This window comes from Triticum aestivum, chromosome 2B, assembly GCF_018294505.1.
Source record: "Triticum aestivum cultivar Chinese Spring chromosome 2B, IWGSC CS RefSeq v2.1, whole genome shotgun sequence".
In the NCBI taxonomy this organism is placed as follows: domain Eukaryota; kingdom Viridiplantae; phylum Streptophyta; class Magnoliopsida; order Poales; family Poaceae; genus Triticum; species Triticum aestivum.
The window spans coordinates 32,144,555-32,150,554 of NC_057798.1; positions in this window are offsets into that span (position 1 = coordinate 32,144,555).

Sequence of the window (6,000 nt, forward strand, 5' to 3'; positions counted from 1 at the left end):
CCCTTGGAACTCTATTATATATAGCTCTCAAGTCTGAACTCATTGATCTCGAGAAGAAAGTTGTTGCTTATTTCAGGGTCAACATAATTCTTCCTTCACATTGGTAAGCATCAAGCCTTGTGCATGTCAATGCTTAGGCTTCAAGATGGACATGGAAATATACCAACAATAAGAAATCCTTACAGCCGTATAGTTAAATCGGCAAAACCAGTGCTCGACTACCTTCCCCTTTAAGTCTAACTGGAGCGCACATCAAAAAATAACAATCCCTTAAATTTAGATACACTTCTAAGCCGCCAGCAATACAATCATAAGACTGAGGTTTTTCGTTCTTGCAAGCCTCTGCAAAAGACAGTTTAAGCTTACATAAAAGACAATTGTGCTCAATAGTGTTACCACATACATCAAAAGATCTAATCAACGAAGAAAAAAGGACGACATAAAGCATCCATATATGCACATTGGATAAACAGTGTTGAACCCATAAAGAACAATAGTTCCAATATGGAGTAAAAGTGACTTATACACCGAGACGAAGGGAGTACAATTTTGATTTTGTTGATAACTCAAAGATGATAAATACAGAGTAAAAATGACGATGAGAACCATGCATGGATGTAAACTACTCCCTCCATTTTTATATACAAGGACACAAACTCAGATTACACGTACGAATGTAAAATTTAATGCATACTTTGCAAGCTTGTTTTTCTTCTCGTTTACTGGGATCATTAATACGCAGCATACATGTAAGGAAACTAAGTGGAGGAAGTAGCTAGTGTCATTATGACTGCAAGCATGCAAGTAATAAACATGTTGCTAGTACGAGGAAATATCATTAATTCTTTCCTTGATTACTGTTGGTGGTCTTGTATAGATTCAAAAAGTATATTCCCTAGTGGTCTTGTATAAGTAAATGGAGAGAGTACATGATTACTACCCTTGGTTGACATTGACACTAAACGACATGATTCGTTCACCACACCATATATATTTTTGTTTTCAATCTTAGTTGGAGGCTCCAGCGCTAAAAGAATGTGTTTCTATCACTTATACGCAGGACCAAATTGTATAGTCGTTATAGACCAAAATAATCATGTATACTATTATAAGAGTATTTCTAACCGATCCCTTATCCCACCGTAAGGGAGTATATTTGGGTCTTTCTCCTCTAAACCGCACCTACCTGTTCCCTTAGGCCAACTCTAATCGGCCCCTAAAAGTTAACGGAGTAAAAGTTAATGAAGTATAACGGTTAGTGGAGTAAATTTTTCATTCCATCCTCAATCCCCTCCTTATATTTACTCCGGCTCATGGCGGCTAAGTAAAATTCCACCACTGCCTCCACCCCCCCCCCCCCCCCCCGCCACCCCGATCCGCTGCCTTCCCTCATCCCGATGGCCGGACGTGGTGGCCGCCAGTCCCCTCTGCCGACCCGCAACGCGAATCCGCGCCGCCACGCCCGCAGGTGGTAGTCCGTGGCCGCTTCCTTGAGCCGCCGCCGCTCGGCCGATCCGCCCGCCGCTGTGCCCCGCACGCGGTTTGAGGACTTCCACCGCGGCCGCCGACGAGGACCTACATGGGCATCCGACAGCGGTCGTGGGGGACGTGGGTGGCTGAAATCACTGATCATGAGACCCACAAGCGGAAGTGCGTCGGCTCTTTCCACAGCGCCGAGCTCACAGGCATGGAATACGACTGGTGGCAGGTCCGGTTCCACGGCCGTGAGGCGCGGCTAAACTTTCCCTTCGACACGGCTCAGGTCCACCTCATCCCGCCGAAGCCGGGGGAGGTGACTGCAAGGATGGTGCGGTAGAAGAGGAAGGCGAGGGAGTGCCTCGAGGCCAGCCGACGAGGCCTACATGGACGAGCTCCGCCGGTAGTACCCGGAGCTAGTGGAGGCGGAGCGGGCGATCTTCGCCGTCAATGACGGCGAATTTATCGTCATCTCCGACGACGAGGGCGGCAACGAAGGTGACAACATAGGCGGCGAGGAGGGCGACAACGCGGGCGGCGAGGTAGGCGGCGACGACGAGATCGACGTCGAGGAGTGGCGGAGCGTCTTCCCCGACAATGACGGCACCGGCCCAGACCCGGCTCTCACCGAGGGTGGCCTCACTCGGAAGGATTGGCTCGACCCCCACTTTGGCAGAACTAGTTTATGTTTAGTTTTAGTTTTTATTTTTGTTTAATGTTCGGTTGCAAGAACTTTATATGTTGAATTTATGTTTAAATGCATCGTCTTTTGGTTCAAATTTGCTCAAATTTGTGCAAATTTAGTTTTACACCGCTAACTTTAGGGGATCGGCTAGGTGCGGTGAAATTTTTGTTGAGTATATATACACCACTAAGAGTTTTAGTCCGCTAACTTATAGGGCATCGGTTAGAAATGCCCTAACCTGGCTAAAAAAAATAATACTCACGGGTGTAGTGTGCAGTCTTTCCTTTTTTTTTTGCGAGATATGTGCAGTCTTTCCTTCACGGATGAACAATCATATGAAGCCAAGAATTGAACGAGAAATCTTGGCCCGTCTTGAGTTCCCTGGTCCAGAGGAGTAAGATCTGATCGGCTGCAAGATCGTTTGGTGAAATCGAAAGATTAATTAGGGATCAAGTGGGTTGGATATGACCGACTTGGAGATCCTTCTCCTGCTCAGACCACCTATTTCTCAGCTGCAAATCGCTTCCATTTCCTCTGAGGTCGCTGTCGTTGTCTTCTACCCAGATATGCAGGCACTGGAGGACCTTGGCATAGGGACCGTCCCGGGCGGCTTCAGCAGGGGGTGATTAGGGTTCGCATGCTGGAGGTCCGCTACAATGACGACATATTGTAGTTGCCCGTGGACAAGGGCGCCACCCACGTTGCTAGTCCACTTGAAGGGATCGACTGCTACAAAGCCTGATACCAAAGTGTACGATCTGCAATCTGGAGAAGACAATGGGGTGGGAATGATCTGAACAACTATGTCATAACAAACAGCCAAGAAGAAGGAGAAGGTGCGATCATGACGGTGTTAGAACTAATCTTGATATTATTGTATCAGCATTTGGTTTGTTTTTGTTATGCATGTAACTTAGATGGTCTAGGAGTAGCTAGTCGTTGAAACTTTGGTTGAGCGCACGAAGAAGGCGAGATGCCGGGATGCCGTGCGAAGCGGCGAGTATGGCGAGATGCCGAGGCGGCGTGAAGCCGTGGTGCTGCGTAAAGTGGCAAGGCGCGACGAAGGCTGAAGTGTGATGGGCTAAAGTTTGACCAAGTAAGTCAGGTGATCTGGCAAGTTCTCGGCTGCTGTGTTGATCAAGTAGCCGATGCATGCGTAGGTGATTAGCTGCATGGTAGTAGTAGGCCACGTTGAGACGTGGAATTGGTTTTAGATATGGCCGAGTCTTGTGGCTGCTGGAGTGATTCTAGCTTGGAGTAGGATAAGGCAGTTAGCATGTGCATGTAGATAGGACTAGTTAGTGTATGCAGGACGTGCTGTTAGTGGCCGATTATGATGGCCGGACGTGATGGCTGGTTGTGTGCCCTCCTGTGTATATATATTTCACATTGAGCAATGGAGAGGACGCCGAGAGGGCTGGGGAAACAATGTAGTGTTTGTGGCTGCCAAGTAAGAGTGCCTCTGGGCAAAGCTTGCGTGCTCTTCTTGGTATATGCGTGTGTGTGTATGTTGAGTCTTCCCCTTGTGTGTGTGTGTGTGTTCTTGTGTGAGACAAGAGAGAGAGAGTTGTGCGAGGCCACTCGAGGTAGAAGAAGAAGAGGCGCTGCGAGGTGAGGCGGCGCCAACAGACGGGAGGGCGATGAGGAAGTTTTGGGGCAAGGTTTTGGGGCGATCTTGAAGTTTTGGGTCAAACCTTGTCTCCGAGGCATGCATGCAGCGGCAGCAGCAGCAAATACTTTGCTAGGGAGTATTGGGCATGTCGGCAGCATGCAGCACCAGCGGCAGCAGTAAAATTGCTTACCTAGGAAGTAAATAAGCAGTTCAGCAGGTCGGCAACACTTGCGTTGCTTAGTAGTTAAGGTAAACTAGGTAGCTAATGTTGAGCTGTACCTAGTGTCTAGGCTGGTACACGTATGTGATGAGGTGGGCAGGAGTAGAAACATCTCAGCTGCCATAGTCGGTTGAATCACCTATAAAAGGACATGAGTCCCTCGGTTGGAAGCAGGCCATTCAGTATCAATACCAGGCATTTCCTCCTTCTAGTATCACCGTGTGTGCTCCAAGCCTAAGCGCTGTGTACTACTACTACTACGTGTGTGTGTGATACACTAGTGAGTGTGTGAGTAATACGTGTGTGTGCTCATTCACTGGTCGTCTATCAGTGTACTCGACTGCTAGCGAGTAGTTCTGGGCTAACAATTGGTATCAGAGCCTCACGTTGTGGTAGCCATGGCCGGTGCAAAAGGAGTGCAGCAGCACACCATCTCGGGTGGTTCCCAGTCGCGGCTATCACAGGATGGCTCCCAGTCGCCGCCTCCGGAGGAGCAGCGAGGACGCAGCCGGTCCAGGCACGACCATCATCGTGAGGTTGTGGTTAGGGAGATCGTGCGCGAGACCGCAGTCAGCGGTAGCGTACCCATCACCTTGCCGATGCTCATGCACTCGAACTACAACGAGTGGGCGTTTATCATGGAGTGCAACCTCCATGCGGCGAGCCTCTGGGCTCCCATGGAGGACGACCTGGTCGAGAGAAAGGAGGACAGGAAAGCCGTGGCGGCGCTTATGCGCGACTCACCGCCGAAGATGCACAACATGCTCGCGGGTGAAGGCAAGTGCCAAGGAGGCGTGGGAAGCCATCCGTGCCCAGCGCCTCGGCAGCAACCGCGTGCGTGAGGCGAACGCGCAGAAGGTGCGGGCGGACTTCGAGAACATCGCCTTCAAGGAGGGCGAGCTCGTCGAAGACTTCGCCATGCGGATCTCCAGCGTTGCGTCACAACTCCGAGCGCTCGGCGACACCATGGACGACGCGAGAGTCGTGCGGAAACTTCTCCGCGTCGTGCCACCTCGCTTCACTCAGGTAGCGGTCTCCATCGAGACCTTTCTCCATCGAGACCTTTCTTGACCTGAGTGAGCTCTCCATAGAGGAGCTTACGGGCCGGTTGCGGGTGGTCGAGGACCGCCTTGAGAACGGCCGTGAGAGCTTCGGTGGAGAACAACTCCTGTTCTCGAAGAAGTGGGAGGCGAGGAAGCGTGAAGAACGTGTTGGAGGTGCCCCGAGCAGTGGAGGCGACATCGATAGAGACAGCGGTCGCACTCAGGGCGGAGCCGGACGAGGTGCCTGCAACAACGACCGGGACAAGTGCCGATATTGCGGCATCAAGGGCCACTGGGCCCGTGAGTGCCGCAAGAGGATGGCTGATGAGGATGCCACAGTCGCGGCAAATCTCATCGAGGCTGAAGAGGACGGTGGGCCAGCAATGATGATGGCTTGCGTCGAGACCATGCAGGATGGCGGAGCGCCTCCGGCGACCATGGTCCCGACAAGCATCGAAGCCATGCAGGAGGACGCATCACCTCCGCGACCACCATGCCGGCAACTGTTAAGTTCGCGCGGGAGGCACGAAGCTCTTCAAGTAATCCCCTCTCGACATCGGTAGCGCTCTTCCCGACAACAATGTTCTCGGGAGACTACGATTGGGAGGAGATGAAGACCCAGGTGAGGGAGTCCTGGACTAGGGGGTGTCCGGATAGCCGAACAATCATCATCGGCCGGACTCCAAGACTATGAAGATACAAGATTGAAGACTTTGTCCCGTGTCCGGATGGGACTTTCCTTGGCGTGGAAGGCAAGCTTGGTGATACGGATATGTAGATCTCCTACCATTGTAACCGACTCTGTGTAACCCTAGCCCTCTCCGGTGTCTATATAAACCGGATGGTTTTAGTCCGTAGGAAAACAACAATAACAACAATCATACCATAGGCTAGCTTCTAGGGTTTAGCCTCCTTGATCTCGTGGTAGATCTACTCTTGTAATACCCACATCATCAATATCAAT